General features: G+C 40.2%; 1 protein-coding gene across 7 annotated transcripts in view; it reads left to right on the top strand.

Annotated features, from left to right (window-relative positions):
* The window catches only part of CHD7 (chromodomain helicase DNA binding protein 7), a 180371-nt gene that overhangs the window by 37444 nt on the left and 120266 nt on the right, over window positions 1-22661 (top strand). Inside the window, exon 1 of one of the 7 annotated variants that reach the window (XM_074386677.1) lies at window positions 1226-21902. The exons of the other annotated variants lie outside the window; for them this stretch is intronic. The gene's annotated coding sequence lies outside the window, so the exon portion shown is untranslated. Of the gene's footprint in view, window positions 1-1225; window positions 21903-22661 lie in introns of those variants that run through there. 7 annotated transcript variants of the gene reach the window in all.

Here is a 22661-nt window from a genome sequence, read left to right on the forward strand (position 1 = left end):
CCAGGCGCCATAGTGGGGAGGGGCAGGAGGGAATATTCTGCTGGCGGCCACGAGACTAGGAAAGAGAAATATTCTGTCCGAATGCTTTTTTTGGTGTGTGTATTGGTGGGATTGCTCAGTGCATGGCTCTTGATCAGCGAGAAATGTGACTGGAGAAAGATGTTAGCGTTTTAAGGCCCATGTTAAAAAGTAATAGCCGCATTGACACTATTTGCTTTCTGAGACAGATGAAGGTGAAGAGCTAACAGCTTTGGGCTGAATTTTGGAGTGCATTTTTATTAATAAGGCTAACTCTGCCTTTTGTGTGTGTGTGTGTGTGTGTTTTGTGGTGGGGAGGGGGGAGTCTTGCTCTGGCGCCCACGCTGGAGTTCAATGGCGCGATCTCAGCTCACTGCAATCTCTGCCTCTTGGGTTCAAGGGATTCACCAGCATCAGCCTCCTGAGTAGCTAGGATTACAGTCACCGGCCACCATGCCCAACTAATTTTTGTATTTTAGTAGAGACGGATTTTCACCATGTTGGCCAGGCTGGTCTCAAACCCCTAACCTTAGTTGATCCGCCACCTCGTCGTCCCAAAGTGCTGGCATTACAGGCGTGAGCCACCGCGCCTGGCCCCTTCCTCTTTTTGGCTTTCACTTGGCCAAAGAGGCTTCCCTTTGGGGCAGCGGCTGAGTCATGTTAGTGGGCCGCTGGTGCAAGGGAGCATCTGAAACTCCCTAGAGCAGGGTTTCCCCTTTTCCTCTGTGTATGGCAACACTCTACTTTTAAAAAAAAAAAAAGAAAAGAAAAAATCTAGCTACACGATATAATGGAAAAAAAAAAACTCTGAACTTGGGCTAGAAAATATAGGCCACGATTTTGTTTCTAATGTAACTATGTATATGGACAGAACAGTTAACTCTCCACGTCCTGTGCCTGCCTTTGTGAAAGCTGGTGACTCTGTACCTTCACAACCTACATCATAGGACTTTGATGCAAAATGATATAGCAGATGTTAAAGTACTTTCCGAAACCATTGTTTTCAGAACCTTTATCACATTGTGGTATTAGAAACCTTGGAGTCCTCTTTGACTCTTTCACATGCTACATTCAACTTGTTCTCAAAGCCTCTGGCTCTGCCTTCAAGGTACATGCAGAATCTGATACCTTTTTGCTTTATTTCTACCACTCGGTCCAAGCAGCATTTTTTTTTTTTTTTTTTTTTTTTTTTTTTTTTTTTTGAGATGGAGTTCTGCTCTGTGGCCAGGCTGGAGTGCAGTGGCCTGATCTAGGCTCACTGCAACCTCTGCCTTCCGGGTTCAAGCGATTCTCCTGCGTCAGCCTCCGGAGCAGCTGGGACTACAGGCGCGCACCACCATACCCAGCTAATTTTTGTATTTTTAGTAGATACGGAGTGTCACCATGTTGGCCAGGATGGTCTCGATCTCCTTGACCTCGTGATCTTCCCGCCTTGGCCTCCCAAAGTGTTGGGATTACAGGCGTGAGCCACTGTGCCCGGCCCAAGTGGCCTTTTGTACTTGCAGTGTTACTGCATTAGCTCCCCAACTGCTCTCCCTGCTGCTGCCTGTACTGCCTGCAGTCTGTTTGCAACCATAGCGGTCAAATCACCTCTCGGAGCTGAAGTTGGATCATGTCCCTCCTCTGCTGAAAACACTCATGACCCACCTCCTTCAGGCAAAACCTCAGCCCTCACAGAAGCACCACCCTCTGCTCCAGCCTCTCCCATCCAGAATCTCATGATATACCACGTGTTGTCCTTGCTGTCCTTTAGGTGCTCAGGTACCAGTTCCCCTCTCAGTCTCCACACTTGCTCTGACCTCCTCAAAATGCTCTCATGGCCGCTTAGGGCCTGCTGGGATGACTCCTCAGCTGCTTTCCAGTCGTATATAACTCTCTTCTTCCCTGTGAGGCAACCCCTCACCACCCAATTTAAAATTGCAGCGCCTTCTTCCAACCTGTCCCCCTGTTTTGTTTTTTCTCACTTACCTTTTAGTTATTATTTATTCTGTTTGACTCTCTCCACACGAGAATTTAATTAAGCTCCTTGAAGAAAGGAATCATTGTCTACAATGTTTCCTGATGGCATTTCCAGTGCCTAGAACAGTGTTTGACAGATAGTAGGTGCACAGTACATATTTATTGCTTAAAATTATATGGGAGCTAATTATTAGAGGGAAAAATATCTTTAGTTCTCTGCAGCACACTTTTTGGCATAGTATAGCTGATGAAACTTTGTAAGCAAGATAGCAAATATTGTCATATGATAGTGGCTGTCAGATATTAAAGACAGTATTTTTCTTTGAGACACTCCTAATTAGCAAATTCCATTTTTCCCCCTCATGTTACATGTACCTTAAGCCTTTTTTTTTTTTTTTTTGGCTGGAGTAATGCATGAATGGTGAACGTATGTGGGCACAAATTTTTTTTTTTTTTCAGAACTTTCTTGAAATATATATTAGTCTCAGACTGACACATTCTTTTTAGTATTGATTAAATATGTTAGGAGTTAGTTTGTCTTGTCCATGAATTATTAGTGGGTCAAATCTTTGTACTGGGCACTCTGGGAGCCCTGGGGCAATAAAGGTGTACAAGGCTCGTTCTGTGCCTGCCCTCAGGGAGCTCCCTCGCTGGGGGTCCCTCCTCATGCAGGAGGCAGTGAAGCTCAGCTTCAGTGAGTGCTGTGAAGGAGCAGAGAGTCCACTGTGAGATCAGAAAATCAGGCAACCAACTTCTCATCCCCACAGTCTTCCTGCTTAACTGAAAGGAAACTGAGGCCTTGTGAGGGTTATCAGCAAGCAGAACTTGGATGGATGCCAGATTTGTTTGACAAAGGCAAAAAAAAAATTGTAATAAATTACTTTTCTAACTTCTGGCTGATTGTAAGTATGGTTATTCCAAAATATTCAAGCCATAAAACATGCGTGAAGTAGACAGTAAAAGCCCCCACCCCTGATAAATTCAGGTACGTTAATTAATCTTCAAGGTTTTTCGTGGGAGAAGGGTTGCAGAGTGTGAGCGTGTTACAGCTGTGCCACTCCTTTTTTCCCAAAATAATGTGGCTGATCTTTTCATATCAACACACAGAGAAACTGATCTTTTCAGCTAGATCAAATGACTGTGTCCTGTTCCATCTAACTTTGCTTATCTGACCTCTTTCAATGTCCAGTTCGGTCGTTTTCAGTGTTTCAGTATTGAAAGTGGACCGGCTATAAAGGTCATCAGCCTTTTATATACCTCTCTGTGCACATCGGGCTAAATTCCTAGCAAGGGATATTAAAGGGTCCCAGACTATGTTCATTTTAAATATGGTACATGTTCCTGGATTGGCCCCAGAAAGGCCATATCAGTTCACACTTCTTTCAGTGGTGTATGAGTTATCCATTTTTTTGGTTTTGTTTTGTTTTTGTTTTTTGCACTCACCAACTGTGGACATTACTGTCCTTTGCCAATTTGATAGCTGCCTTTCTTTTATTACTAATGAAGTATCATTCCATCTATGTTTTTGGCTTTTTGTGTTTCCTTAAAGCCTGTCCTCTGCACCATTATGCTGTTGCATCTCCAGCTCCTGTGATTGCCTTCCGTGATTGAGTATCATCCACGTGAGCCTGTGTGCCCTTCTCCATTCTAGTAGAGAGAGAGTAGAGGGTAAGACGGCTGTCTCTGAAAGCAGTCTCAGGGATTATTCCCATTGCTGCCGCTTGCCAGCAGTGGCTCCTTGGCAGGCTACTTAACCTTTAAGCCCTTGGTTTCCATTTCTCTAATGGGGGTAACAAGGATTAAACGAACGAGTGCATCTGAAGCCTTAGCACAGGGCCTGGCATGTGAGTAAATGTCCAGGAAATGCTTGCAACCACCAGCGGCAGCACCTGTGTGGGAAATTACTTTCCCTCTTCCCTTTTCTGTGGGAGTCCCTGAGATCCCTGCTCAGCGGCCTGGCTCCTCAGTACTGGTGTTCCTTTGGCAGCTGCTGGTTTTCCAAGTGGACCCTTTTCTCTTTGTCCTTTCACATCAAGGGCTCTGAAGTGAGGTCCTGGACCAGCAACATCAGCCTTGGCATGAAGCCTCGGCATTTTATTTCTGATTGGTCTTATGGATTGAATTGTGTCACTCTCTCCTACCCAAACTCATATGTTGAAGCTCCTGATCCCCAAGGCGATTGTATTTGGAGGTAGGACCTTTAGGGAAGTAATTAAGATTACGTGAGGTCATAAGGTAGGATCCTGATCTGATCAGACTGGTGGTCTTAGACAAAGAGGAAGAGAGAGCTGACTCTCCCAATTTACAGAGAGTCCATGTGAGCACACCGTGAGATGGCGGATGCCTATAAGCCAAGAGAAGAGGCCTCAAAATGAATCTTGCCTTGCCAGCACCTTGATCTTGGACTTCCAGTCTCCGTAACTGTGAAAAATAAGTTTCTGTTTAAGCCACCAGGCTGTGGAGTTTGTTATGGAGCTCTGGCAGATTGAGATTGTTGGGGAACCACAGTCCCGGTAGCTGGGTGCCTGCTTCAGGCATTATTGTTTCTAGGCCAGTAGTTTGTGTATCAAAATGCTTAGTAAAGCAGACTGCCAGGGCTTACTCCAAGAATTTCAGATTTAGGATTGGCATGAGAAGTCACGTTTCTAACGAGTTCCCCAGTGGTGCTGTTGCTGCCAATGCTGGTTCGTGTCCGGAGAACCACTGGTTTATTTGGTGTGTCAGAGAGGCTTCAGGCAGGTGCTAGGAAGACCTGGGGTAGGATAGTGGCTCTCCCACCCAACTAGGAAGTTGTTTAAACTCTCAAGAGCCTCAGTTTCATTACCTGTAAAAGGGTGTTAATATTTATTCTGCTCATTTCATGGGATTGTTGAAGCCAGATGCATGAATGAAAGCTTTTGGGTCCTCTCTTCGTACAAAGTAGTTGGGCTGGGGTCGGGGATGTTGCATTCTTTTTGCAAAAAGAAGAACAAATGAAATACTGAAGCATTCTAATAGTAAATTACAAAGCAAAAGTAAGCTATTTCCTTCCTTTTCTTCACCAGATAGGACCTGGTCATCTGATATGGTGGCTGCTTGGACATTTGTCTTTACCCACTTCTCCTTTCTGCAATCCTCACACCAACTTGTCTTGAAAGCCAGAGAGTTTAGTTAAGAAGCCTTTATTACAGTGTCTGTGGCTCCTTATTCTAGCCCTGCCTTATCAAGGATGCCTGTGGCTTTTTTGGTGATTGAGATAGTGGAAATTACTGAGTTTCTAGTTCTACTCCATGGGTATGATTGTGGCCATGCTTTTCATGTCCAGGGTATTATAGCTGAAAGGTCTTCTTGTGGATTTGTTTTGCCATGCTTAAAATGTTTTGCGTTGTACAAGTTTTAAATATATAATTACCGGCATATTGTATTTTCAGCAGTGTTACCAACCAATAATAAGGTTGCTAATCATTTAGAGCTATGGTTTTCATATGAGAACCCTAAAGAGCTTTGGTTTATGTTGGCTAGATCTATATAATTACTACATTTGAAATTAAATCGGAGAAGTGTAAACATGTTTAGTTATTTAAAATCAGCATTAGATCCAGTACAAGTTAATATAAATAGCGTAACTTTTTTTTTTTAAACAAAAGTTTATTGAGAATGAGTGACATTCCTCCCTATTTTTGTAAATCTCTTTTATGCCTGGTTTGAGAAAACAACTAGATTCTCATAGCTGCTTCTGCATTCAGTCTGTTACAATATGTTATTTCGGTTGAAGAACATGAAGAAATCTGGTCTCATGTGGACATGTAATTAAAAAGGGAGGAATTTTTGAATAGCTTTCTCAGATAATTTGATACTACATCAAAACTCTACAAGGGGTAGCTTCTTAAAGGTTAGTTTCAATGTAGAATCTAAAATTTTATCAGTGAAATTTCTGTGCTTGAGTTCATTAAAATCTATTGGTCTATCTTGCACTTTGAATGGATCTTTTCACCATTCATGGTTTTATAACATCATTCATTGGTAATTTGGAAAATAATTGGTTTAATACGTGACGTAAATCTTTCAGATGCTGGCATATTTTATTAAACATTTTTTTAAAAATTTGTATTTGTTAATATTACCACCTATCTAATCAGAAAGCCTTTAAGACAGTCAAGTTCTTGGTGGTAGATACAGGTTTTCCAAAATTGCTATTTTACGCGAGTGCTCAAATTTTATATTGGCAACAAAACTGTCAATTGTTTTCCTGGCTGTAATGGGCTTATTTTGTTGATTTTTGAAATGCCTGCCAAATACTTAAATCTGTATAACCATAGTTTTTCAGTTTTTTTTTCTCCCCTAGGTAAAACTGGTGGTCTTTGAGAAAAGCCTGCACCTCAGTCACACAGTCTACTTCTCCTCCATCTGAAATGGAGTTGGTTACTGACATTTAGCCACCATCTGGAAGGAATGTAGGAATGATGGCATAGAGAGCACATCTCTGTGTGTAGATGGGCTGCTCAGAGACATTTGGGGGAAGCAAGTACGCTGCTGGTTAAATGAAAAAAACCTAACATAGTTGACTTAATATGCCAGAAATTATGTAAATGAATGTTGTTTCCTTCAAATAGTGACCTTGGAGACAGGACACCACATTCAGTGATAACGCCAACGGTTAGAACGTGTTTAGAATGCTACCTTATTTGGAATTGCTTCAAGTTACGACTTTAAGCTTACTGCATAGATTTGTATTTGGATGTACTGTTTTAAAGTTGTAAGGACTCAAATGCTTGTTAAGTTTTTCCCACTTATATCTAAATATAGTTGCCTCATCTGCGGACCCTGTTCCCTGTTGCGTAGTGGGGAAATTGTAGACACATTCTTTAGCAATTTAGGATATTTACCACACAGGACCCAGCACCATGCAGAGCAGACATAATTCCCAGAGTCATAGACCTGGGTCTCCGCCTCTGCTCTGACACTGACTGGCTGGGTGGCCTTGAACAAAGCATTTGCCTTCTCACTGTTTCTCTGTGAGGTTAAGTCGTTGGCTTAGGTCTCAAGTCTTTTAGCTCTCATGTTCAATGATTCACAGATTCTACAGGCATGACAGCATGATGCCCTTCATAATCTGGGATGGTGGTTCATCAGGGGCCTTGCTCCACTGCCTTCCTGTCCCTTTTGGCCAGCCTGTTTCTGGCCTAGGAAGGCAGCAGATTTCCTGTGGTTGTGATTTTCAAAGGCACTATTTAATTCTTACTGCAGCACAAGAGTTCAGAACTTGAGTACCGGCATTTGGGTGTTGTAGATTATCAGCTCCTACAGAGATACCCCATATATTTGGGGTTAAACTGGGAGTAAGGAAAGTTGGGTGACTAGATTAAGGTTGGTGCAGGACAGCAGGGGGAACAACTGACATTTACTGAGTGCTGTAAGCAAGGCATTTTGTTAATAGCCACTGTGACCGTTAAATGAATTGCTTCCAAGTAGCCCTGTGAGGAGGTGGTGGAGGGATGGAATTTGTATTTTCATAGATGAGGAAGCTGAAGTTTAGAGAGCTGCTTTAATTTGCCTGAGGCAAAGAGAGTATTTGGGCCAGATCTAGCTGGTTTTTTTTTACAGTTGGCTTACTCCAGACTTCTCCTTTTTTCTTCATCCCTTCCAAGGCATTATATTTCTTTTTTTCATTTTTCTCTGTGACTATCTTAAGCTGTTCTAAAGTGTTGGAGAGATGTCACAATTAGACATCATTAATCTTTGAGCGGTGGTGATTTTATAAATAAACTGTAACATTTATAAACTTAATTTTGGTTAAACGTCAATAAAAACTAAAGAAGAGAAAATGCTGATGTTAAGTCATAGGCCTGTGTTGAATAGGATGGCTCGGGGCTATTAGGTATATGAAATTTAGGGCAGATAAGCTTTGGGACAAGCAAGGACAGAATCTGCACATCTGACGTTCAAGTGTTTCCAATTTGCCTTTCCATATTGAGAACAGAAATTCAAATTTTGGTGGATTATTTGTTAAAAAGAACTGTTATCTTTTATTTCTTCAACAAGGGCATTCATGTACCTGCTTTATCCTAGTCACAGCGATAAGTCTTGGGGATAAAGAGGCAGGAGCCCGTGGCCAAGGGCCTCTCAGAGTCACAGGGCTCCCGGCCAGCGCTTGAGTTCCTAAACTCTGGATTCCAGACGTGGGGAAATGCACCGATGTCAGGTTGTTAGGGATGGAAACATCTTAAAGGAAAGTTATGTTATCACTTCTGAAGGTTTTTAAAAATTGTGGAAGTCAAGATCACAAGGATGGCTTGAAGATGAAATTTCTTGTGGTTTCTTGATGAGAGATGTCTTCTATCTGCATAGTTAGGAATTCTGAGTAGTATCCCAAAGTGTACCATCAAGACAGATCATAGCACAGAGTTGGAATTTTTATGTATTTTTTTTTTTATATTGCTAAGCACACTTTTTGTTAGAGATTTGAAATAGTTAAGTACAGCATCCCTGGGGATGACAGTTGACATTAAGCTATTTTGTTATTGGAAAAGGAAATTATGGAGGTTACTTCTCACTCAGATTTGTTCAGAAAATAAATGGGAAATGGAAAGAATACCTTAAGCATCTGCATTATAGGATGCCCTTGCAGTTACATTCTGAACCCTTGAATTGTTATTTTGCTGGAAGGGTTACGGTTGTGTGGCAGAGAGCTTATATTGTGGGTGATTAGGCAGAGATTGTGTGCTGCCAGACCTGTTTAGGAGTAAAGGGTAGCAAGAGGTTTTACTCTGCTGAGAAAATTGCTTCAGCTGACTCCTGTGTTTTAGGACTAGCACTCCAGGCTTCTGGGACTGGCTCTGGAAGGTACCTCAGCCATTTTCCTGGAGATGGTGCCAGCAGACACCAGTGCGAACTTACCTTCCTCTAGGTGGGAAGTATGGGGATTTCCACCAATGAAAACAAGTGAATGTGTTCTGAGAAGTGATGGTTTACAATGATTGATGTCAGAAGTACACACGTTTACTACCAAATACAGGTTCTAATTTACCTGCAGGGAGAAGCAATTACTTTCTGATTACTAATAGTTTCCTGGTTATTTTCTATAAAATGTAATTTTGCATTTAAAACTGAAGCTTCACTGAATCATTTACATATTATATATGCATTTGGTTTATGTATATAATTATATTTTTATCAATTATCTGTGCTTCTTGAAATTTGGAATATTTTTCTTTCACCAGAAGTGTGGATTTCAGAAGAGGACAGCTATACTTAGCGTATTTCCAGTTGTGAGGCTAGTAAGGTTAGCATCTTAGAGTGAAGGGACTTTTGCGATTCTCTTCAGCTCCCTTTCCACCTCCCTATCTTGCAGATAAACCAAGAATCAGAGAGGTTAAGTAACTGGATCAAGGCCACACAGCCTAGTTTAATATTTTGTATGTTAGATTTTTTCAGGTTAAAACAGGAAGTGTGTGATCATCTGCATTGAGTGCTAATTAGCTATCAAGTACCTTGTCAAGTACATTACATCACACAATCTAATTTGGCCTGATGAATTAAAGGTAGGTGGGATCATATATATTTTACAAATGAGAAAAGAAATTTCTTTGTAGTGCAGGTTGAGTTACAGTTCAGAGTCAGTCTCAGACCTTCAGTGGGCTCCCAGTGTTCTGCTGATTCTTTAACACAAGCACCTCATGACCACTGCCTCCTGCAGAACTCACCGAGCCAGTTGTAGCCATCCTGCCATCTGCACCCACCTTCCTGCGTATCCTAGGGGGTTCTACGACCTCTCCCATCTCATCTCTTCAAAGATGTTTCCTTAATTTCCCCCTTTGCCTCTATGCCCCTTCTTACTCCTCTCTCCCTCTGTGCCTACTTCTGCTAGAGTTTAATTGTATATTTGATGTAACAAATGCTTATGTAGTGCTTTCTAATTGGCAGACATTGTTCTAAGTGCTTTACAAATACTAAGGTGCTTAATGTTCTGAATAACTCTCTGAAATAAATACAACTATTATCCCCATTCTGTTTCATTATTTATTTATTTATTTTGAGATAGGGTATTGCTCTGTTGCCTAGGCTGTAGTGCAGTAGCACTATCATGACTCACTGCAACCTCGACCTCCCAGGCTCAAGAGATCCTCCCACCTCAGCCTCCTGAGTAGCTGGGACTACAGGCGTGTGCCACTCCACCCAGCTAATTTTTATATTTTTAGTAGAGATGGGGTTTCCCCATGTTGGCCAGGCTTGTCTTGAACTCCTGACCTCAAGTGATCCGCCCATCTCGGCCTCCCAATGTGCTAGGATTACAGGTGTGAGCCACTGCACCCTGCCCATAGTAACTACTCTTAACAAAGTTAATATCCAATTTGTTGAGTCTGATGGACACTTGTCTTATCTTTCTTCTTTCTCTGTAGCATCTGAACAGTTGGTCACTTCCTTCTTAAAGCTTTCTCTTGGTGTTTGTTCCTACCTTGTTGGCTGACTCCTTTGCCTGCCCTTGGAGTGCTGATATTCTTCAGGATTCTGTCCTTGCTCTTTTCTCTTGTTATTCTAAGCATGTTTGCAGGTTGACCTCATCTGCTGCAACTTTGTCTTCCTTCTGTTTGTCAGTGACTTAAACAGCCATATCTCAGCTCAGCGTTCTCTCTTGAGCTCCCTGCTTCCACAGCACTGTCTCCTGGAGAGCTCTGTGTGAATTTTTTTCTACACCTCTCTTCCATACCAAATAAATAAATCCTGCTTCTCTCTTGTTCCCCACATTTCAGTGCAGGTTTTTACCATCTGCTCAGTTACCCAAGCTACAATCCTCATTATAGTCCCAGACTCTCCTTCATCCAGAAACAAGTCTCTGTCTTGAGTATGTCTTTCTCCTTCTTTGTAGCAACATGGTCTCTTACCTGAACTCCTGTATGAGCCCTTGAACTGGTCTTCCTGGTTCCAGTCTCATACCATTCTCTTCCGGTCTGTGCTCCACAGTTAAGTAAAATGTGCAACTCTCTAAAAAGCACAATTTAAAAACTGTGGGTTCTTGGCCCTGTTGATGGGAAATTTGCCAGGCCATGTTGCCTTGAAGGGTCTGCTCTGAAATCTGGAGCAGGTCATTACATTAGCAAGGAATTGTAAAGCTGGAAGGGTGTCATCAGTATACTTTTTTTTTTTTTTTTTTTTTTTTTTTTTTAATGGCACAGTATTATTGGAGAGAAGGAAGATGCTTTAATTCCCCACCCCAACCCAAAACCCACCCCTCACTTGTGTGAATTAAGCCTTAAGGAGCCCACACAATCATTGACTCTCCCATGTTTTTGTGGCAAGAGAAAGGAGTATTAGTGATATACTGAGATGTTATGTAATGGCTAATTCCACACCTATTTTAAGGCACTGTGTCTGGCATTGGGGGTACAAGTGATAGACATAAAAGGTGAGGTTTTCTTTCTTCCTTTTTTTTTTTTGATTTAGAGTCTCGCTCTGTTGCCCAGGCTGGAGTGCAATGGTGCGATCTCTGCTCACTGCAATGGGCAAGGTCTTTCTTGATGTGCCTGCCTACCTGGGGACGCTGTGCACATTTATAGAGATATAATGGGGACATTGAGATGGTTTATGATGAAAGAAATATTGAAATATAGTCTATATTTACAGGTTAACCTTTAAACAGTATATCATTTATTTAAAGAAAAACATAAAAGGATTTCTTTCAAAATTAAGATAACAATGTTTATTTATTTTAACTTTTAGGTTGGGGGTACATGTGAAGGTTTGTTTCATAGGTAAACTTATGTGATAGCGTTTGTTGTGCAGATTATTTCATCACCCAGGAATGAAGCCCAGGACTCAATAGCTGTCTTTTCTGTTCCTCTCCCTCCTCCCACCCTTCACCCTCAAGGAGACCTCAGTGTCAATAACAGAAAATTTAGATTTATTCTACAAGTGTTATACATAATTCTGAAAGGTTAAAAGCTACTAAATAACCAGTTTGTATGTGGCCAATAAAAGTTATTTGGATATGATGATCTAAGCAATTTTGAGTAAAAAGTGGTATTTAAGAACTTTTGCCATAAGTTACCTCACTGTCTTAGGATGGCAGAATTTTAGGGCTAAGGAAATTTGACATTTGGACACACAGAGGTCCAGGCAGGTGCCCAACCAAAGCACAGAGTGCTTGTGAATGTGTTTTGAAGTAGAAAATTGAGATATGTGGTCTGTCAGAACATATTTGCCAAACCTTTATTTATATTCTTTTTTTTTTTTTTTTTTTGAGATGGAGTTTTGCTCTTGTTACCCAGGCTGGAGTGCAATGGAATGATCTCGACTCACCGCAACCTCCGCCTCCTGGGTTCAGGCAATTCTCCTGCCTCAGCCTCCTGAGTAGCTGGGATTACAGGCACGCACCACCATGCCCAGCTAATTTTTTGTATTTTTAGTAGAGACGGGGTTTCACCATGTTGACCAGGATGGTCTTGATCTCTTGACCTTGTGATCCACCCGCCTCGGCCTCCCAAAGTGTATTTGTTAGATTTGTTTAGTAGAATAGTGACTTTCCAAATGATTTCTGAGGAATGAGTATAAAGTTGGGATTTTGGTATGTTTAGAGATATAGCAGATATTGGGGAGGAAACTTAAAAATGTGGGTCGGTATAGTATGATGCAAGTATTATCCCTGATGAAACCTAATTATTTAGATTTCTTTATCTGGATCATAATTTTATTATCAACTGATGTATAGTAGTTAAACTCATTAAAACAAGGTGTGGCAGTCTGAGGCCTTAGTAAACACTGTGTTTCAAAGCTGAGTAGGTGTCTAGTTCTTTTTGTAATCTTTGATTAAACCAAGTACAAAATTCAAAGCTTCATAGGTAGACTTAAATTATTTTCATCATCCTCATTATGCAAAACAAATGTCATGTCTGGTAGTAGCGCGTCTTCTCACTCCACTTACTTTTTCTTATATTACAGTGTCTTTGCTAACTTGATATGTACTTAAATATTGATCTATGATCAAAATGGACACAATGTAGAAATTTATGACCACATAAGTGCGATCTTTTTTCAAACTGAAGTATGAAGCTTACCTACAAATTAGAATACTGTCCTAATGTCAAGAGTCTTGCACACTCGTATGTATAAACTACTTAAAATTAGAATTGGTTAGTCAAAATGATTTTTAGGGAAAATATGTGAAGCAGAAGCATGTCATTACAGTCAGTGCTCAATGATGTAGAATAGCATGGTACAAAAAAAGTAATAGAAGAATTTGTTACAAAATGCTTTGTATTATAGTTTTCGTAATCTAATAATTACTGACAATATTATAAAAGATGTTTCTTGAAGTTAGTTTTTCCCCTAGTACACGACTATCTGGAAGGAAGGAAACCCAGATGACTGCTGGGGAATAAGGAGAGAGGCCAGTTTGGGGTTGAACCTTTGCTGAAGATGTAGGAAGATGTTAAGTTGTATATACAGAGTTTGTGGATAAAATTTTGTCTTTTATCATGTGCTAATATGAATGAAGACATTTAATTTGACTAAAAGATGGCATGTTTAGCTGCATAGTATTTATAGTTTTGCTTATGGTGGCATTGTGGCCAATGAACCTACCTGCATTTATGATAAATGTAGGTACAATACACTCCCCGCCCCATCCAAGTTTTTTGCTTTCCATGGTCTCAGTTTTAGCGGTTTCAGTTACCTGTGGTCAACTTTGGTATAGAAATATTAACTGGAAATTCCAGAAATAAAACAGCTCCTAAATTTTTAATTGTGTGCCCTTCTGAGTAGCATGATGAAGTCTTGCACTGACCTGCATTGTCCTATCCAGGACATAAGTTATCCCTCTGCCTAGCATACCTACGCTGTAGCTGCTACCTGCCTGTCAGTCACTTTGTAGCCGTCTTATGGTTATCAGGTCAACTGCGGCAGTATCAACGTGGTTGTGTTCCAGTCACCCTTATTTTACTTCAGAATGGCCCCAGAGTGCAAGGGTAGTGATCCTGGTGATTTGGATATGCCAAAGAGAAGCAGGAAAATGCTTCCTTTAAATAAAAAAGTGAAAGCTCATAAAGAAAGAAAAAATGTTTGCATATTGAGATATACATAAATCTTAGAAGTAAACGTAAGTATTACTGTAAGAATGAATCTTCTGTCAGTTAAATTGTGAGGAAAGAAAAACAAATCTGTGCTAATTTTGGTGCTGTACCTCAAACTGCAAAAGTTACAGCCACAGTGCCTGATAAGTGCTTAGTTAAGATGGAAAGCACATTAAATTTGTGGGTGGAAGACATGGATAGAAGTGTGTTCCAATTGACAGCAATGGGATTTGGTACTGTGCATGGTTTTGAGTATCCACTAGAGGTCTTGGAACATATCCCCAGGATGAAAGGGGCCTACTGCATAGAAAAAATGTTTCCCAAATTTGTTGTAAGTTGAAATGATTGTGAAATATTGGATGTGAAACTGTTAACTCTTTATTCTAGTCTTAATTCCATCTCCTTTTTAAATGTAACTTGATTGAAACCAAAATTGAATATCATAGTCACTGAGTAAGTTACATTTATTTTCTTCAGTTTTTTTTTTTCTTCCTGTAGGTTTACCTTTTTGAGATTTGGTACAGTTTTCCAAAATATTTTTTCTAATACTCTTCCAAAGATCTCAACCTTCATTTACAGTTTGAATTCCTGTTTGTATCATGTTCTTCCATGATGAAAATTTGAATTTTTATTATTCCTATTTTTTTTTTTTTTTTTTGTAGTACCTTAACAGGCCTGGGTCTTCAAAAGCCCTGCAGCTCCCTGTGTGACCCCTGCCATTGGTATGCTGTGATGCTTTGCCTGTCTTTGTGCTCTGGTTTATTCATGATGGATAAGGCTTCCTTCCCATCACACGTGCCCTGCTCTAGCAAAGAGAATAGACAAATTATTTTCAGTTGTGATGTTGCCCAAGAATTTTTTTTTTTTCCTTTAAGAAAAAGAATGTCGGTGGTGCATATCAGAAAAGACTGTTTATACCCTTTTTATCCCTTGTCTTTCAAACCAGGCAGGATTGAGTACACTTTTAAACTCCCCCAGAATGTGAAAAAAGATCCCTTTTCAGCTTTCCAGAAATTTTTTAAAATGTAAAAGAATGTAGGAAATTGCCAAATCAGTTAATCAGTGGCAACTGCCGTCAGTACATGAAGAGCATGCTTCTTGCAAGAGCAGCTGGCTGTTTGCTGCTTTCTCAGCCCCTCAGCACGTTTGCCCTTACCTCACCTCTGCATCCTCCTCCAGAGGTTCGGTGTCAGCCTTATAGGAGCCGGTGATTGCCAAGGGGGTCCCCGGACAGAGCATGACCACAGGGAAGCTCCTTCCTTCCTTTCCTTTTGTTCCACCCTCACTTTTTGTAGACCTGACATCACCTGGAGTTTCTGTGTGTGTGTCAAGTCAGTAGCTTGAAGTAAGTCTAGAATGAGTGGGAAAATCTTTCCTAATGGTGATTTTTAAAAATCAAGCTAATAAACATGGTGTCATTAGCCCTTTATACACCACCCTGAGCTTTACAAAACCCAGGATATTTTATAATATTAAGCAAGATACATAATAGCAATCAGCAGATTTTGTAAAATGTACGTAACTCTTCCATAAGTCTGTACTTTAAGCCTTCTTGCCAGGTAGGTTGAAATACATTTCTGAAATTTAATTTTTTCCTGTCCAAAATAAATTACTTTAAAATTTTTCATTTACTTATTTCTAGACCTGTCTCTTCATTTGACTTTCTTCTTTCTACCATATTACAGTGAATTAGGATAACATTCAAAAGATATGAGACCTGGTGCAATGGCTCACACCTGTAACCCCAGCACGTTAAGAGTCTGAGGCAAGAGGATTGCCTGAGCCTAGGAGTTCAAGACCACTTTGGGGAACATAGTGAGACTTTGTTTTCTTTTTTCCTTTTAAAGATGGCATTTCACCATGTTGGTCAGGCAGGTCTTGAACTCCTGACATTGTGATCTGCCTCTCTTGGCCTCCCGAAGTGCTGGGATTATAGGCTTGAGCCACTGCACCCAGCTGTGAGACTTTGTTTTCTAGAAAAAGAAACTTAACTGGGTGTGGTGGTGTACAGCTATAGTATCAGCTACTTGGGAGCCTGAGGTGAGAGGATCACTTGAGCCCAGGACTTGGAGACTGCCGTGAGCTATGATTGTGCCACTGTACTCCAGCCTGGGAGACAGAGCGAGACCCTGTCTCTTAAAAAAAGATATGGGATAGATACACATTTTATATAGCTACCTATTTGATCTACACCTAGCTATGGTATATATAGATAAATGCGTCTTCATTGCTCTTTTGCTATGCAATGTTGAGTACTTCAGGTGCTATTAGAATGTGTACTCATCTGTTGCTGGGCCATGTTGTGTACATGGAATGAAGACCCTGCTGGATGTATTTTCTTAGTGTCTGTGATGGAGCAGCAGGTCAGCTATCTCTAGGGTCAAGGTGCTGGCCACCTCAGTGGGCTTAGCCTTTAGGAGTTAGCTTCAAAGAGTGGTATTTGAATTTTGAATTGCAGGGTGTAAAGGCCATTCTCTGTAGGACACAAATTTCCATGATCCTTGTGCTTCTGTGGCATAACTTATGTGTGGGGTAATGTACTCCTTTGACCACTTAGGAAAAAACTGGTGCTGTGGGCATGCATTTAGTTTAATCTGTTAGCCAAGTGCTATTTCATTAGCTGCCTTGAAAGGAAATATATTAGCCCCAATATTGCATGTAGGAACAAAAGAACAACTTTTTTTTTTTTTTTTTATCATAAAGGCGACTCAATAGCCAGATTCTTCAAAGTTATGTAGAAATAACTGAAAGATTTCTGCAAGAAACCTGTGAAATAGCATGTTATGTAACACAGCATTAGATATTAATGTTAACTGCATTTTTTTGACTTGCACAAATGATTGGCAAACAGATGGGCATATCTTTAAAGTTAAACCATCTTTAGATACCCACTCCTTGCAAGCCGTTATAGATTAAATTTGTCATTAAGGGCTATTCATAAGTCTTTGAATGAAGTCAGTATTGTTTCTTTGTCAGACACAAATGTCACGACTACTTTCTTTAAGTGACATATCTGTGTATGGCATTGTAATTCTTTGCAACATGTGTCATTTGTTGTTGATCCATTATATTAACTGAGTGGTCAGTGTGTGCTATCCTGTAGGAGGAGCTCAGAGTCTGAGAGCAGGACTTCCCAAACTTTACATGCACAGGAATCACCTGGGGCCATTGTTAGTAAAAGGCAGATTCTAGTGCAGGAAGTCTGGGTTGAGCCTGGGACTCTGTGTCTTTTACCAGTTTCCAGGAGTGCCAGACATGCTCTCTGAGGACTCCACTTCCCATAGCAAGGCTCCAGTCTTCAGAAAGAGAGGGAGGTGAACACAAGAACAGTAGTGTGCTTGGCACTTCTGTAGCTTCTGCTCATGTTGGTGGTGTGGTAGTGTCAGCGAGGGCTTTGGAATCAGCCTGAAGAGGGAGGGCTGAAGGCAGGAGCTTCCGGAGATGGGTGATAATAAAGGAACTAAGATGAAAAAGAGGCCAGGCTGTACAGTGAGGGGAAAAGGAGGCCAGAGAAGAGAACATGATTTTGAAGGTGAGGAAGGTGTGAAATAGCTGATGGATGGTCGGTAAACTTACAGTAGTTTGATATACCTAATGGGGGTGTTGGTGAGTGCTTCAGGGGACAGAGGGAAGGGAGTTAGGTGAGTTGAGAATGGAGAGGTCGATAAGGATTTGATTATTAGTGCCTTTGAGCACGCTGGAGCATTTGGACTAGAACCTGAAAGCTGTGGGAGATCCTTTTAAGGATTTTAATCAGGGAGAGATATGATGCAATCTGTGTTTTATAAGATAATTCATTTAGTAGTGTAAAAGTGTTGAGACCAGAACTTTTTTTTTAAATGAATGGTGGCAGGAAGGATGTAGGCTTGCTTCCCAATGTTTAACTAGGTTGAAGAGATAGACGGAAATGATGTTACTGCCATAGGGAATGCTAATATAAGGCGTAGTGTTGCTCTATATGATGTCTGTAGTTTTCCTTATTAAAAATGTCTCTTCCATTAATATCAGCAAAATGAGAGGTAATGTAGTAATATGACCTTATTACTTTTCATGGTTTTATTTTTAATGTGATACTGGGGGACAAACAGACCTTAGAAGGACTTCACGTACTTCTTTTTTTTCTTTCTGAAACTTTTGTATAGTTTCTGAATTTTGTATAGTTGAGAATTATTCCTAACATACTGAACATTGTTTATGAAGAAATAGGAATATATGTTGGGAGATAATACAGGAAGGAGACATAGGGTCTAAGTATAGTTAACATAAAATATGATATATGGAAAGAATACCATATGTTTCATCCTAAAGGGTAGATATGGACCTTAAAAAGGATAGTGGTCTCTGAAGAGGAGAAAATATTTTTTGCGAAAGAGGATCGCTGCCATTTAATATGGCATTTATTGAAACATGTTACCTCTAAGAAGAAATACATAGGAGTGCTATCCATAGAATTTTCTGCAGTGATGGAAATGTTCATTTATAGGCACTGTCTAGTAGGCAGCCACCAACCACATGTGGCTTTTGAGCACGTGAAATGTGGCTTGTGTAACTAAGGAACTCAATTTTAAGTTTTATTTAGTTTAGGTAATTTAAATAGCAACATGTGGCTGGTGGCTGCTGGATCACACGGCACAGTCATAGAGCATTGGCAATGCCCTGGCATACTGATGAGGAAGAAAATGTGGTCTTAGCCCCCTGGGCCAACCCAGGGATTTCAGAAAGGGCATCATTTGGCCGATGCAACAAATATGGAAAATGCTTTGTGGTGAACTGATATGCTAGTGTTGGTGACCTGGGGGACACTTCCTGATTGTTATCTAGGTTCTTGTCAGTTGTATAGATGACTCCTCCTCCAGCAAACATTGGCCCTGTTAGATGTTACCAAGTGGCTATCGGGGGCGGGGTTGTGGTAGGGCAGGTTGGGGAGATGGCTGGTAACAGGCTTCAGGATCTAGCTGAAAGGACTTTCACTTTGAGTGGAAGCTCAGCAGTGTGAGCCCTTTATCTTGTGTGTGTCCGCCTATCAGTGTGTGGATTCTTTGCCCCTCTTGATACGTTTTGCTGCCTTAGTGGTTGAGAGAGGCCTCTCCATGGGTTATGGTGAGGGTGGTGATGTGCTGTTTTTTTCAGCTGCAAGATGCTCCCTTGGAAATTCTGATTCATGCTCCACCCCCATTCCCAGAATCATTACCACAGCTGTGTTCTATACCTCATGCTCTTCAGAGGTAGAGGAGAGAAATTTAAATAGAACAACTCAAAATCAAGCCATAAACAGCAACATTGTTTTTGGCATTTTAATAGGCAAATATCCTGTGATTTCACTCTTGCCCACATTTTGGCTGTTTATGAAAAAAGTTCCCTTTGGATGATGTTTTACTTACACAATTGGACAAAAAGTGGTTGAGCTATAGGAGATACTTTGCATGTGAAAGATGTGATATATTCACCTATCTCCTTGCTAGGTTTCCAGTCCACACCTGTAAGAAAAACACCTGTTCTGAGTCACTACCAAATTAAAACTCGGCTATGCAAATGCCATTCTGCTTTGAGAAGAGTGAAGTAAATAATTGTTGATGTTGTTTTGGAAGGTCAGAAAATCACTATATATAAAACAAAATTAATAAGTAAAAATTTAAAATGTTATAGCACATTTTATATATACATATATTTTTTCAAAATATTAATATTTTTGGTGACATTTCTTACATCTTGGTATCTTGTGCACCCATTGCTTTTATCACTGATTCTCTCTGTGGTTGGATCTGCTCATTTTTCATTTGGCTATTTCCCAGTAAAATTTTATCAGTAGCTCCAATTTGGTGTTGATATATGCTTGTGTCCTAAAAGGTATATATAGGATAATTTAAAAACATTTTTGGAAAGGAAATTCTCTTCTATTTGGTGATGGAAGCAGTTGTTTTAGTGATTCTCTGAATAAAACAGACTTAATGTAAGCCTTTAGTATTTTGTCCTCACTAGTAAGCTGCCATTTCATTCATTCATTTCTTTCATCTTTGGGAACTGTCACTGAGATGTTTAGTAAAAGGTTTACTCCTCTCAGTCTATAAAAGGATTTTTTTTATCTGTTAAATGAAGAGGGATTTGGATTAGGAGGTTTTCAGAGTGCTTACTAACTCTAAAATGTTTGTAATTGGTTTCACAGTGCACTTCTCATGTTGATGATTCTGTTAGTTGAGTGGTCTCGTTGTGACCCCTCCTCACTCCCAAACACGGGCATCTTCTGAACTGTCCGTTAGTTCACATCTCAGAAAATGCTTGGCAATAGGGTACTGAGTCGAAACTTGAATTACTGTGTCTCCTTTGTATGGATCTGTACTGCTCGCTAGATATTTTCACATCTAGTTAGACTGTTCCTCATCAGAAATTACTGAGGAGTAATTTGTGAAGTGGTAATCTACATTCTTAATAACATAAGCCCCGAATCTTAGTTCTTATTTAAGAGATTTGTCATTTACAGATACATGTAAGCTCCATGAGGACAAGAGGGAATTTCATTTTATTTACTGATCTCTCTCCAGCTCTTAGACCAGTGCCTGAATCACAGTAGGTGCGCAGTAAATACATTTTGAATGAATGATTGTGATTTGAGAGTTAATTGTTACATAAAGCCAAATCAAACATAAATGCAACTCAAATGTTTATTACCCAGGTGATAATTATGAGACTTTTTAAAGTGTCATTGCTAATTTGTTATTTCCATTTCTTCTTTTTAAATATTTTATGCTGTCCAGTATGGAAGCCATGAGCCCCATATGTCCATTTTTATCACTTGAAATGTAACTGATAGGAATTGAGATGTACTGTAAGTGTAAATTACATACTGGGTTTCAGACAATACCAAAATATGTAAGCTAGCTCATTCATTTTTTTTTTAATATTGATTACCTTTTGAAATGACAGTATTATGCATTTATTGGATTAAATAGAACTTGGTAAAATGAATTTCATTCTTTTGGTCTGCTTTTAAAATATAGCTACTAGAAAATTAAAAAACTAAACGTACTGGCTCTCATTTGTGGCCCATTGAACAGTGTTGATCTAGACTCAAAATATCTAGATATTGAGTGTAGACAAGGGAGAAGCTTTCAGAATGGAGTTTTGAATGAATATCCTTTATAGAAACACAGAATTATAGATTGCAGCTGCAACTTGGGAAAGTGGGCATTCAGATGGTCTTGATCAAATTTAAAAAAGGACCAAAACAAATTAATTAGATTAGCTCAAATCAGAAATATGAAATGCAGCTACCAGATGGATTCCTGGCATAGCTGCCAGCTGGGTCTTGAGGTCAGAAAAGGGGCAAGAAGGCCTTGGTGGCTGTCCCAGGGCGCAGTCACTAATGACAGACTACAAAGCCAGTTTTTGAACTTCCCTGCCTGGACTTCACCTGAGCGTGATTATAGTTGTGGTGAGCAACATGCCTAGTTGATGCTGTGTAACACTGGTGTTTTTCGTGCCTCTGGGGATGGGACACTTAGTAGAAAGGTGTGGGAAACAGGAAGGAAGAGGAACATAGCCAAGGGTCAGTATGGTTGCTCTCAGGGAGGGCTTTCTGTTTTTTCCCTACCCTTGCCCCTCTTCTGAATCTTAAGCTGATAAAAAGTAAGCACCAACGTCATCGTCGCTTCTCCAAGTTTGATCTGGCTCTGCCTCTGGTCTCAGTGGGCTTGCAAGAGAAGGTCACCAGTGGGCTAAGCCATCCACTCACTCTAGGCTCACTTTTACCTGGAGCTGGCCCGGAGTCTCATCCAGTCAGTAGCATTTCTTCCAATACCAGCGGACCCTGGAGGATGAAGCTGCTCCTTCCAAGACACATACGTAGACGTTACTTTCCTTAAGCTAATTTGAAAGGTTATTTTGGTAAGTGGTTGGTCTGCATGGCTGGTTTAAGTTATTATTAAGTCCAATCCAGTATCTGTTTATTTGAAAATTAGAATGAACCTTAATAAATGACGACTGACTGTTTAGCCTTCCTAGGAGTATATTTAATTTATGAATATTTGTTGCAACTGGCACTGGAGATGCCTACCTCTCTTTATTGTGGATTTTAAAATGGTCTCATAGTAAAGGAGCATGTTTTCAGTAAAACGGTTTTCATGCTCACCGTATTTTCACCCATCTGACCTCTGTATTTGGAGAAAGTAGATCAGAAAATTCATGGCAGTTAGCGGCAGAGTGAGGAGACCTTTGACTTTAGCTGACAGCTGTCACCTGGAAACTACAGACCCTGAGACCCTCTCAGGTGTTATGTCTGTAGTTCTGACAGTGAACAGGAAGGTTGTTTACATTTTCTGTAAGCAAAATTCTCCTCTTGTTAGGAATGTGTTAGAATAGGGCAGGCAGAAACGGAATTTTTACATGTCTTACTGGTAAGTTCTCAGGAGTGTTGGTTAGCCCATTGTTCATTCCCATGCTCTTATGGAAGCGTGTCAGTAGAATTTATGACTGAGCCTGTTTATAGCATCACTTTGGAAATTTTTCAACAAGATACTGTTTTTTCAAGTGGGCTAGTATCACACAATGCTTAATATACTTATAAGAGAGAAAAAATGAGTTAAATTCCAAAGATGTTTAAGATTTCAGGCATTTTTTCTATATGAATTAGTTCTTTATTAGGCT

This window comes from Saimiri boliviensis, chromosome 15 (assembly GCF_048565385.1).
Source record: "Saimiri boliviensis isolate mSaiBol1 chromosome 15, mSaiBol1.pri, whole genome shotgun sequence".
NCBI lineage: Eukaryota > Metazoa > Chordata > Mammalia > Primates > Cebidae > Saimiri > Saimiri boliviensis.